Here is a 12,995-nt window from a genome sequence, read left to right as displayed (position 1 = left end):
CATCCATCACCATACACTCCAGCTCGGGTACCTCGGGATTGCGACACCCGTACACTGCAGGGATGAGTCCGCAGTGCCCCTGAGGGATGTAGATCTGGCCTTAAATTAATGTAATTGACTGTTTATTAATTATTAAATTTATTTAATTGACTATTCAATTTAATTTATTTAATTGGATATTAAATTATTAAATTAATTTAATAAATTTATAAAATTATTAAATTATTTGGTTCAATTTTCATGTAAGGCCGAGTCCATAATAAGTGATTTAAGCCCTAAATCTTAAATTCTTGATTGTGAAGCCGAATCTAATAGCTGCAGTAAGCTCTAAATCTTAAGAAATTCACCAATCACAGTCTAGAATAAGGGGAATAATCGACTGTGATTGATCAATTTCTTAGCCGCTTGCACAAAATTAAGCAACAGGCAATAGGAATAAGATATAGAAAATATCCACCAATAGGAGCAGAGAATAATATACATATATATCTCCATTTCTGATTGGTTGATATTTTCTATTTCTTATTCCTATTGCTTGTTGCCTGGTATTGAGCCGCATCTACAATAAGCGGGGTCTACAATGGCAGCAAGAATACAGGGTGCATTCGTTTATGCAGCGATTAGCGCATCCACTGCGTCTATTATCTGCGAGTCACGTGACATCATTTATCGAACGATCATCTGCGTGAATTGACTGCTCAGATTGTAATTGGAGTGCGTAAGTAAAGAAATTTTAAATAAATATGAATTATTATTTGAATAAATATAATAAAATTTTTAAATAGGTTGAAGGTTCTGACATATGACGTGTGCACATAACATTTTCAGACAGTGATGACGGTAGGATTGAAATGTTGCTGAATGTAGACTTCTCAGATTTTTCCAAACTAACTGGGGACGAAGTAGCTTGATAGCTAGGAATGACTGTAACAGAATTGCATCTTTATACAAAGCACATTTTTTTTAAACAGATTACTTTAAATTTATATTCTTGATAAAAGTGCATTTTTAAGTTAATTGGATCGTAAATATAAATTAACAGACTTCATAATTTTATTGTATTACTTACCTTGCATTACTTTTAGTTTTGTAGGATCTATTTGGAGGAGTTATTCTCCACCTTCTTTGTTCTGAACTTTCATAACATAACTCATAATTGAAATAATTTTCAGGCAACGTTTCCAAGTTCAATTGGCTTAACAATGGAGAAGACTACATGGGTGCATTCGTTTATGCAGAGACTGCCGCAGAATGCCGCAGATGTCGTTCGTTTACTCCACCTGCGCAACCGACTGCAGCGCAGTTTGTTGTTCGTTTAAGCAGAGCTGCTGCCTATCTGCGCAGCCATCTCGGAGGTCCTGCTCAGGATGCTCTGCTCGCAGTACTGCGGACTACTGCGTAAACGAATGTAGTCTTCTCCATTATTAAGCCAATTGAACTTGGAAACGTTGTCTGAAAATTATTTCAATTATAAGTTATGTTATAAAAGTTCAGAACAAAGAAGGTGGAGAACAACTCCTCCAAATAGATCCTACAAAACTAAAAGTAATGCAAGGTAAGTAATACAATAAAATTATGAAATCTGTTAATTTATATTTACGATCCAATTAACTTAAAAATGCATTTTTATCAAGAATATAAATTTAAAGTAATCTGTTTCAAAAAAATGTGCTTTTGTATAAAGATGCAATTCTGTTACAGTCATTCCTAGCTATCAAGCTACTTCGTCCCCAGTTAGTTTGGAAAAATCTGAGAAGTCTACATTCAGCAACATTTCAATCCTACTGTCATCACTGTCTGAAAATGTTATGTGCACATGTCATATGTCAGAACCTTCAATCTATTTAAAAATTTTATTATATTTATTCAAATAATAATTCATATTTAATATAAATATGATGGTTTCTAAATCGGCCTAAGAGCCATAGCACGAAAAATTACGAAAATTAATTATTCGGAACTGTATCTCTTGGTACGAGATTACTAAAGTTCCATATATTAATTAACCTCGAACTTACATATGGAGAAATAGGCACGAAAAATATAGATCCGAAAAGTCTGAATAGCTTAGTGGTAAGAGCAGTCGCCCGGAAAGTGAAAGACGCGGGTTTGATTCCCGCTTCAGCGACTTTTCGGACCTATATTTTTCGCGCCTATTTCTCCATATGTAAGTTCGAGGTTAATTAATATATGGAACTTTAGTAATCTCGTACCAAGAAATACAGTTCCGAATAATTAATTTTCGTAATTTTTCGTGCTATGGCTCTTAGGCCAATTTAGAAACCATCATATTTATATTGTTTATATTGAGAGCCAATAAAAAATATTTATTTCTGAGTTAATTCATATTTATTTAAAATTTCTTTACTTACGCACTCCAATTACAATCTGAGCAGTCAATTCACGCAGGTGATCGTTCGGTAAATGATGTCACGTGACTCGCAGATAATAGACGCAGTAGATGCGCAGTGGATGCGCTAATCGCTGCATAAACGAATGCACCCCATTCGTTTACGCAGTAGTCCGCAGTACTGCGAGCAAAGCATCCTGAGCAGGACCTCCGAGATGGCTGCGCAGATAGGCAGCAGCTCTGCTTAAACGAACAACAAACTGCGCTGCAGTCGGTTGCGCAGGTGGAGTAAACGAACGACATCTGCGGCATTCTGCGGCAGTCACTGCATAAACGAATGCACCCTACAGAGTACAAAAGTAAGCAGTAAGCAGTACGAAATGGGATTTGCTCATTTCGTCGGGAGTAACGGAATGAGCCAATCCCATTTCGTACTGCTTACTGCTTACTCTCGGGGTGCATTCGTTTATGCAGCGATTAGCGCATCCACTGCGCATCTACTGCGTCTATTATCTGCGAGTCACGTGACATCATTTACCGAACGATCACCTGCGTGAATTGACTGCTCAGATTGTAATTGGAGTGCGTAAGTAAAGAAATTTTAAATAAATATGAATTAACCCAGAAATAAATATTTTTTATTGGCTCTCAATATAAACAATATAAATATGATGGTTTCTAAATTGGCCTAAGAGCCATAGCACGAAAAATTACGAAAATTAATTATTCGGAACTGTATTTCTTGGTACGAGATTACTAAAGTTCCATATATTAATTAACCTCGAACTTACATATGGAGAAATAGGCGCGAAAAATATAGGTCCGAAAAGTCGCTGAAGCGGGAATCAAACCCGCGTCTTTCACTTTCCGGGCGACTGCTCTTACCACTAAGCTATTCAGACTTTTCGGATCTATATTTTTCGTGCCTATTTCTCCATATGTAAGTTTGAGGTTAATTAATATATGGAACTTTAGTAATCTCGTACCAAAGAGATACAGTTCCGAATAATTAATTTTCGTAATTTTTCGTGCTATGGCTCTTAGGCCGATTTAGAAACCATCATATTTATATTAAATATGAATTATTATTTGAATAAATATAATAAAATTTTTAAATAGATTAAAGGTTCTGACATATGACGTGTGCACATAACATTTTCAGACAGTGATGACAGTAGGATTGAAATGTTGCTGAATGTAGACTTCTCAGATTTTTCCAAACTAACTGGGGACGAAGTAGCTTGATAGCTAGGAATGACTGTAACAGAATTGCATCTTTATACAAAAGCACATTTTTTTGAAACAGATTACTTTAAATTTATATTCTTGATAAAAATGCATTTTTAAGTTAATTGGATCGTAAATATAAATTAACAGATTTCATAATTTTATTGTATTACTTACCTTGCATTACTTTTAGTTTTGTAGGATCTATTTGGAGGAGTTGTTCTCCAGCTTCTTTGTTCTGAACTTTTATAACATAACTTATAATTGAAATAATTTTCAGACAACGTTTCCAAGTTCAATTGGCTTAACAATGGAGAAGACTACATTCGTTTACGCAGTAGTCCGCAGTATTGCGAGCAGAGCATCCTGAGCAGGACCTCCGAGATGGCTGCGCAGATGGGCAGCAGCTCTGCTTAAACGAACAACAAACTGCGCTGCAGTCGGTTGCGCAGGTGGAGTAAACGAACGACATCTGCGGCATTCTGCGGCAGTCTTTGCATAAACGAATGCACCCTAGGTGTAGTAAGCTTTAAAGCGGGGAGCACACACTCTTGCATAAGCGCATAAGCATATGCATAAGAAATTCGATTGGTTGAATTTCTTATGCATACGTTCATAGACCAATCAAGATTTTTATGCTTACGCTTATGCGTCTATGCAAACGTGTGTGCTCTCCGCTTAAGCCTTGTGTCCACGATGCTAGAAAGAAATCGGTTCCAGGGTACTTATTACGGTTCTTTGAGTGAGTTTGCTCACGAGGTAAAAATCACAAAAGTGAGAGATTCACTAGGTTGTCTACGCTTCTATTGGTCAAAATCTAGTGAATCTCTCACTTTTGTGATTTTCATCTCGTGAGCAAACTCACCCAAATAACCGTAATAGATACCCAGTTCAAGGTATCGATTCTGTAACTTTTTCTAAAGTGAAAACGTAAAAAGTGAAAAATTTCCGCCAATTGCACATCAATTTCATTTTATAATCAATGCGCGATTTGGCATTGGAAATTTTTCGCTTTTCACGTTTTCACTTTAGAAAAGTTACAGAATCGATACCCTAGTATCGTGGACACAGACCTTAAGGCTTAAATCACCTATTGTGAACCCGTCCAAATTTTTCAGGATCCCCAGCGATTCTCCGACCAATCAGAGAGTTCCTAGTAATTTAACCGGCCAATCAGAAACGCGGGCTATCGGATTTTGTCCCCTACATCCACATGTATCTATTATTTCTGGGGAAGCGAAGGATTGATTGGCCACTCCGCGTCACTCGTGCGGGTATCCCGGCGGTGACGTCATGCGCTGAGAGACAGCTTATTTCTTGTATCCCCCACCGCTTCACTTCTGTCCCTGCTGCCCAGCTGTCGTGACTGTTTGGCAGCAGTCAGCGAAAATTTCCTCCAAAGGCTGAATCGCATCTCGTGAAGGTCTCGCTGTTAGAATAAATAAAGACACAGAGAAACTCTTTGTCGTAAATAAAGGGGGAAAAAAATTTAAAAAAAAAAAGGAAGAAAAATCAGTCGACAAGTACTACTAACTACTACTACTACCACTACTATTACTACCACTACTACCATCACCATCACCATCACCATCACCACCACCATCATCGCTCTGCTCTCCAATATCGAAACTAATTCGGAAATCGCAGGAGCCTCATCGTCATCGTTGCCATTCTGCTATTCTGCTAGTCGGGGGGGATGGGATCGCATTCGTTTTCCCAATAGAAGCAAGGCGACCTTCACGGACGCGACAAAAGGCGAAGGACGAAACAAACAACTCGAGGGGACCTCTCTTTCTATCTATCTATCTCTCTCTCTTCCCCTTTTTTTCTCTCCGCTTCCGCCCTTGTGCACGTGCGTGTGTTTGTCACCGTCTTCTTCGTTCTTGACGTGATTGACGCGGATCCGGATTTTTGGCAAAGAAGAAGAAGATAACCCTCGTCGAGAGAGAAAGTGCAACGTTACATCTCTTCTGTTTCTTCTAAATTTGATGAGCGCAAATTATAAAAGTACTAAGAATTTTTTTCTATTTTATACTCTAACAGCACACATCTCGAAGACGTTCGGAGAACATCCTTAGGATATTCGAATGCCTTCTGGATATCCTCTGAATATCTTGGATATGTTGTGGTATTAGGATAGATATATATTAAATAATTGAAAAATTTTATCAAATTAATTTTATAATAAAGCGATAATAAAATAACGATAAATTATGATAATAAATCATTAAGAAATCATATATATATATATATGAGAATGTGTCGCCAAAAATTAAAAAAAATTGTATCTTAAAGATTACAGGAAGTCTATCTTGATGATAGACGACCTGCACTGGATATAGAGGAAGACTGTCTTTGTCGTCATCAGCAGGTTATCATTAACGTCACCAACATTGATATATCATCATCGTCAAAGGAGTAAGGAAAGAACCTCTTTTGTGTGATTATCATCCATCATTGTCATTGTCCAGGTGCAAAGTTAACCGGGGAGCCGGTTTGTAAGGGATGGCAACCCCCGCGAGGGGGAGATTAATGAGGGATTTCAAGAGGTACTTGAATTTTGCAAATTGTTATTAATTGTTATTGTGTAATCTTGTTCTAGGATGAAGTTATTGCATTAAGTGCAACAGTGTTACAAGTTCTTCAGCATCACATCATCAGTTGCTATTTATATTTATTAGAAAACTGACAACTTTTTTCATTATCTTCGATAAACAAACCTTTCTTATTGTTGAATGCTTCCTACGGTGTTATTTGTTTAAATTTAAATAATGATTCTTATGTTTATTTGCTCTTATAATATTAGACATTTTAGATTGTAACAAGTTTCAGCATATAATACTTAGACTTATAAATATTTAAATTTTTTTTCATCAAATTTGATAAGAACAAATTATGCAAGTAGTCAAAATTTTTTTCTATTTTTATAGATATATATTACACAATTGAAAAATTTGATCAAATTTTATAATAAAACGACAATAAAATAAATTATGATAAAAAATAATTAAAAATTAATATTATATAAATGTTATACATATGAGAGTGTGTTGCCAAAAATTAAAAAAAAATTATATTTTAAAGATTACAGGAAGATCCTCCAACCGGAGTATCAGGTGCTCCAACAGACAGACAATAATATTATGATATGGAATGCAGTTATATTTGGGTGAGATACAATGCAATTTGTTGTTTATAGAATTTATATTATGTTTTTTTTTTTTACAAGTCAGAAAAAATATCTTAAGCAAGAAATATATCTAAGAAAGGAAAACATTTTTTATTTTTAATTATATTTTATTTTTATTTTATAAAATATGTATCAATTAGAGATATAAGATTTGATTTAAGTTTCAAGTAAGATTTAACATTTTATTTATATTTCTGTGGCTAACGGGGCCTCCCCCCCGGGTGTTATCTTCGGTGTTTTCCTTCACCTAGTGCAGTGGACAAGTCCTTTTTAGGGCCTGCACGCCCATCACACCCCATTCATCCATCACCACACACTCCAGCTCGGGTACCTCGGGATTGCGACACCCGTACACTACAGGGATGAGTCTGTAGTGCCCCTGAGGAAACCTAACCTAACCTAACCTAACCTAACCTAACCTTTTTTTTTTTTTTTTTTTTTTTTTTTTTTTTTTTTTATAGTGAGGAAATTTGCTTTAACCAACAAACCGTACCGACTGGGTCCTGAGGGAGGACCCAGAAGGCGTGTGGGGGATTCTCCACCTCTGAAGGAGATGGCCTGACCCAAACCTAAAACCTCACTGAAACCCTTGCCTTGACGGGTATTGTCCACCGGGAACCGCTTTCGCATAACTTCCAGTGGACACCCTCGGCCATGACCCCTTTCGGGGCTCTTCCCCCTGGAAGAAGGTGGTGTCTCTTCCAGAAAACATTCTTCCCGCGCCACTCTCCCTACCTGGGAGAGGGCAGCAAGAGGGAGCCGGGTTCCGAACCCCCTCTCTTCGTCCCAGGGACAACGTGCAATGGGGTTGGAGCCCTCACTCCTCATCCGTGCCGTCCCCGACGGAAGCGGTAAAAACCGCCCGACAATAAACACAAGACGTCACATGGACATCACCAAACTGAAGACGTCACAAGGACATCACAAAACTAGAACACGGTGCACAAAACATGTACACAACCACAATCGTGACCAGACTAAGTAAGGGCCACAGGCCCAGCCCACAGAGGGCTAACATAAAAGGCGCAAAGGCTGAACCACATTGAGTGGGTGAAAGGATGGTATTTCACCCACGACAAGAGACGACGAGGTTGACTAATGACAACGTTAAAGACCACAGACAGAGAGCGTAACCGAACCCGCCAGTTCCGATTAAGGAACAAATTGCAGGCCACAGCTCCCATAATCCACATTGTGCGAGGACAAAAGACTAAGACAGAGAGCGTAACCGGACCTGCTTGCCTCCCGCAAGGAAGGACGAGTGCAGGCCGCAGCTCCCATAACCACATTAGACATGACTAACGAATAGACATTGAGGAGGTCGAAGGAACCGCGGGGTCACCTAACGGCGCCCCCGGCGACAACCCGGCCTCCGAACCACACATCGCCTCCGGAGAACCCTCGAGAGAGGGTCCCTCAGGGCGCTGACGACCTTGGGGGGAGGGACGTACACCAGTCCTCCATAACCCCTTAGGGGGGATTATCCTCCTCGCACAAGAGCTAGAGCCGGCTCTATGCTGTGAGGGTCTACCGACCCCTTTACACGCCAGGCAGGAGGGCGGCGCCACACATTTGGCTGCCAAATGCCCCCTCTGACCGCAGCGATAACAGCAACCGCTGCGATCGGCCTCAGATTCGCACCTATTCGCCGTGTGGCCAAAAGCATGACACCTAAAGCATTGCAAGGGGCGGCGGGCAAGCGGCGTAACCGTCAACCGCCACCACCCCCCACTCAACGCAATGCTCCCGGCCTTGATGAGCCTACGCGCGGCCCCGGCCGGACAACGGACCCACAGCGTTCCGACGTCAGAGTTGGGGAACAGACGGATGTCCCCCATCCTAACCTCGCCCGCGCTACATCCAGTCGCCGAAACCACCTCTGAGAGGATATCCTCCTTCAAAATGAAGGCCATAAGCCCCCTCAACCGAAACTCCCCCATGCGGGAGGGTCGACTCACCTTGACTCCACTCCCAGCAGAGAAGTCCACCTTTCGCAGCTTGGACGCTAGCTCATCCGCTAATTTGGAAGAGTCCCTTCCTTGGACAGACAACAGAATGCTGCCCGTCGCCCCTCGACGTAGCCGCATCGTCCGTATGCCCAGTTTGGGCAGGTCCAACTTCTGCTTTGCCTCACGAAGAACCGAGGCATACGTATTTTCGCGCTCCCCCTCCTCCACCGCGCCGACCGTCAGCGAAACCACCGACGATGAGGGGAGGGAGGGAGGCACACGCCTCTTCTTCTCCACGCGAGCCGGAGTGCCCGCCGCACCACCTCCAGGGACAGGCCCCGAGCGACGACGACGACGCCGACGACCACCACCACCAGCTACAGCCCCGCGCCCCGAGGCATCCGCCGAGACCTCCGCGGAAGCGGAAGCAGCGGAGCCCCCAGGAGCGGGAAGCCGCATCGGTGCAACCGCACCACCAACACTTCGCTGCGGGGGCGCACGCATGGGCGGCGCTCCAAAAGGAGCAGGCCCAGCCCGCCCCGCAAGCTCCGACCTCAAAGAGGCCACGACGATTGACGCAATGTCGCCCCTCAAGTCGTTAATACGACGATCCATAAGGGACGACACCGCCGCCACCGTAACCGGACAGTCCTCCCGCTGCCGCTCAGCAACAAGCTCCGGGGATCCGCCGGTCTGGTCCAAAGAGGAAGAGCGAGCTCGCCGCTTCCTCTTTCTCCTCTTCCCGGTACTCGGAAAGTAGCGTGACTCCACTCCCGGCAATACAGCCCGAAGCGAAGCCAGCTCCTCCCTCGTACTCTCCAACTGGGTCTCCAGAGCTGAAATTCTCAATCTGAGACCCTGGTTAGCACTGCGTAGGGCATCCATCCCGGGGTCAGCATCCGTCGAGACCCTCGTGATCAGCTCCTCGATCACACTACCCAGCTTCATCGAAGAAGTCCGAAGCTCCCTGGCAAAGAGATCCTCGATGCCATGGACTCCGGCCAACTTCTCCACTTGGGTAGTGAACGTACCCGCAAGTTTACTTAGCTCAGGGGCAGTCTTACCCCTGAGCGCCACCTTGTACGCCTCCTCTGAAGGCGCGTTCTCCCGCCCTACCGCGGTAAGCACCGGGCCCAAAGATGGGTCCAGCACCCTCCGCAGGTCCGCGAGTTGCAGCTCTACGCGAGTCGCCTCATTGAGCCGCTCCTTGGCCTCCGCAAGGCCAGCATAATCGCCCGTGGTCTTCGGACGACCCCTGCCGCGCGCGCCGCTCTTACCTGGGAGGTCCGCAGCACACTCCTTGGGAGGGTATTGCTTCCTTCCCGTGAGGATCCTCTCATCATGGACCTTCCATGTTGGATCCTCCTTCTCGGCCTCATCCTCCGAAGGCGACGAAAGGAGCGAGACAAAGGTGAGGTCTCCCCCAGCTTCCTCGTCGTCGCTCGCAGCACGCACCTCCTCCGGAGACGGGAACGGGAGTCCCTCACCACTGTTCTCGAGGTCACACAAATATCCACCGCTCACGATAACCGGAGACGGTGGACCCTCAGTACCACACGCGGGACACTTGTGGATAAAATCCCAGCGTTCCCGGCAGCACCAACACTTAATAATGTGCTTCTCACGATGTTCGAGGAGCACCCGGTACTCCTCCAACTCACTGCACTTGGAATCGACCCGCCCAAGCAGTCTCCTGACGTACTTGGGGTCGATTCCTTCGTCCCGAGCCACAAGGCCCTCGAAAGCCCTGCGGATCCGCTTCCAGTCCTTCCTCGGCACTGTCACTTCCTCATCTGCAGCCCCAGCCGGCAAAGCCACAGACGACCTGTCGTATGATGACGACATGAGGGGAGCCAGGCCTACACCCCCCCCACGCCGGTTCCCAGTATCCGACCCTGGGAAGTCGTCTCTTTTCTTTGATGTCATCCCATCTGAAAAAGAAAATTTGGTTTTTTCTGTCGGGGGTTTTCCTTCCCCTTAGGAGGTTGCCTTACTCAGCTAACGGGGCCTCCCCCCCGGGTGTTATCTTCGGTGTTTTCCTTCACCTAGTGCAGTGGACAAGTCCTTTTTAGGGCCTGCACGCCCATCACACCCCATTCATCCTTCGCACGCACTCCAGCTCGGGTACCTCGGGATTGCGACACCCGTACACTACAGGGATGAGTCTGTAGTGCCCCTGAGGGAAACCTAACCTAACCTAACCTTTTTTTTTTTTTTTTTTTATAGTCAGGAAATTTGCCTAAACCAAACTTCGCCGTCCTGACCCCTGAGGGAGGGTCAGGAGGCTTTGTGGTGGATTCCCGCCCGTAGTATCCCGAGGGACTATCGGGCGGGGGACCGACCTAAAACCTGACTGAAGCCCCTGGTCGTATGGGTACTGTCCACCGCGGAACCGCGTTAGCATAACTTCACGGTGGACACCCGACCGGCGTCCTTTAGGAAGGACACATCCCCCGAGAGGATACTACAGGTATCCCCCCGGAGAGGACATCCCTTGCCCCGAAAGGGCATCGAGGGGAGCCGGGCTACTAGCTCCCCCCGGACTTCCCAGGGTCGACGTGCAATGAGAGCGGGGCCCCCACCCCTCTCTCTGCCAACCCGGTCAGTGAGACGGCCGCAGCCGTCCACCCCACACTTAGACGTCACAGGACGATTACAGTACATAACGTGCACGAAACATGTACACAAACCACATTGATACATAGTAAGGGCCACAGGCCCAGCCCCCAAGGGAGCCCACAACAAGGCGCTATGGCCAACCACAATAAAGGTGGGAGGGTTGTTACTCCCACCTATGACAAAGGACAATAACTATGAACAACATAAACTTGGCGTGGGTGAAGAGGCCGCGGAGTCACCTCTCGGCAACCTCCCCGGCGCTCCATCACCCATCGCCGCAACCTACAACATGAACTTGGCGGGGCAGGGAGACCACGGAGTCACCTTTCGGCAACCTCCCCGGAACCCCCCGCATCCCACCGCTACTCACTACAACAATGGACAGAAACGACACTAGACATCGGGGGCAGTACTGCAGCCCGGGCACGGGGGAGCCGCCTCTCCGCGACTTCCCCCGCCCCCGACTACAGTCTACCACCGTCCACTTCCGGGCTCACGGAGACCCCCCATCAGGGACGCCCCGGAGCCTGCGCGCGTTCAGATGAAGGCGTACCCTCCCGACGCCTCTTGGGAGGGACGCGCACGCGAGCGCATGCAGCCGACCCGCAGCGGTGTCCCGCTGGTTTTCCCCTCGAACCACACGAGAAACATCGGGGCGGCGCCACACAGTCAGCCGCCCTATGACCCGAGCAACCACACCGATAACATAGGCCACTCCGATCCACATCAGCGCCACAAGAATTGGCCGAATGGCCAAACTCGTGGCACCGATAACACTGCAGGGGGCGACGAGCCAGATGAATCACATCCAGCGTCGCCCATCCCCCCGCCAATGCCAGCTTCTTCCCGGCCACAAGCCTCCGCGCAACTCCAGCCGGACAACGAATCCAGATCGTCCCGACATCCGACTTAGGGAACGTACGAATTTCCCCAGCCGTCAGCTCCGCAACACTGCAGCCCCCAACTAATGCGACTTCCTTAAGGATAGTCCTGCCTACTAAAGGACAGCATCGTCCCCCTCAAGTCGAACGTCCTCCGTTCGAGAAGGACGGCCAATCCTCACCGCTCCTGAAAATGGGAACACGTCCTTGAGTTTGGACACCAAATTATCAGCCTTAACTGAAGAGTCCTTGCCTTTAACTGACAGCAAGATGCTGCCAGTTACTCCCCTACGCATACGCAGGGAACTGATTTCCAGTTTCCCTACATCAATCTTAGACTTAGCCTCGGACAAAACCGAGGCATAAGTCTTTTCCCGCTCTCCCCCCTTAATCGTTAGAGAAATCACCGACTCCGTAGACGGGGGGCGTATAGGGGTCTTCTTTTTCTCCCCTTTGCGCAACTCCTCCTTTTGGGATACTCCCTCCAGCCCATTTAGCCACCTGTGGGAGTCGCCCGGAACCACGCCGACGACGCCTTATCTTCCTCTTAGAGACCCCCGGACCGGAGGCATCCGCCAAAACCTCCACAACAGCAGAGGAGGCAGAGACCCCGGGCAAGGGGTCAGTCACCAGAGCAGTCGCTCCACCAACTGCACTCACAGAAGGCGCACGCATGGGAACCGCTCCCCCCGAAAAGGGAGAGGCCCCAGCCCGCCCCGCAAGTTCCGACCTAATTGAGGTCATTACTGATATCGATATGTCGTCCCTCAAGTCACTTA

The 12,995-nt window shown here is 46.3% G+C and overlaps 3 long non-coding RNA genes across 3 annotated transcripts; 2 read left to right on the top strand and 1 right to left on the bottom strand.

Moving 5' to 3' along the window:
- Nucleotides 1–731: 731 nt before the first annotated feature.
- LOC114936034 (uncharacterized) lies at nucleotides 732–1,417 on the bottom strand. Its single transcript, XR_003820635.2, has 2 exons — nucleotides 1,070–1,417; nucleotides 732–924 (listed from the first exon to the last, which is right to left on the bottom strand). It is a non-coding gene; the product is annotated as an uncharacterized LOC114936034 (long non-coding RNA).
- On the top strand, nucleotides 1,225–2,342 carry LOC146721483 (uncharacterized). The gene is made up of 2 exons (XR_014925643.1): nucleotides 1,225–1,555; nucleotides 1,702–2,342. It is a non-coding gene; the product is annotated as an uncharacterized LOC146721483 (long non-coding RNA).
- A 2,914-nt stretch (nucleotides 2,343–5,256) lies between these two features.
- Nucleotides 5,257–6,676, top strand: LOC146721482 (uncharacterized). The gene is made up of 3 exons (XR_014925647.1): nucleotides 5,257–5,584; nucleotides 5,873–6,126; nucleotides 6,662–6,676. It is a non-coding gene; the product is annotated as an uncharacterized LOC146721482 (long non-coding RNA).
- Nucleotides 6,677–12,995: the final 6,319 nt, after the last annotated feature.

This window comes from Nylanderia fulva, unplaced genomic scaffold (genome assembly GCF_048542155.1).
Source record: "Nylanderia fulva isolate GAGA-0341 unplaced genomic scaffold, ASM4854215v1 Scaffold468, whole genome shotgun sequence".
Taxonomy (NCBI): Eukaryota; Metazoa; Arthropoda; class Insecta; order Hymenoptera; family Formicidae; genus Nylanderia; species Nylanderia fulva.
This window is presented reverse-complemented; position numbering and strand designations above follow the sequence as displayed.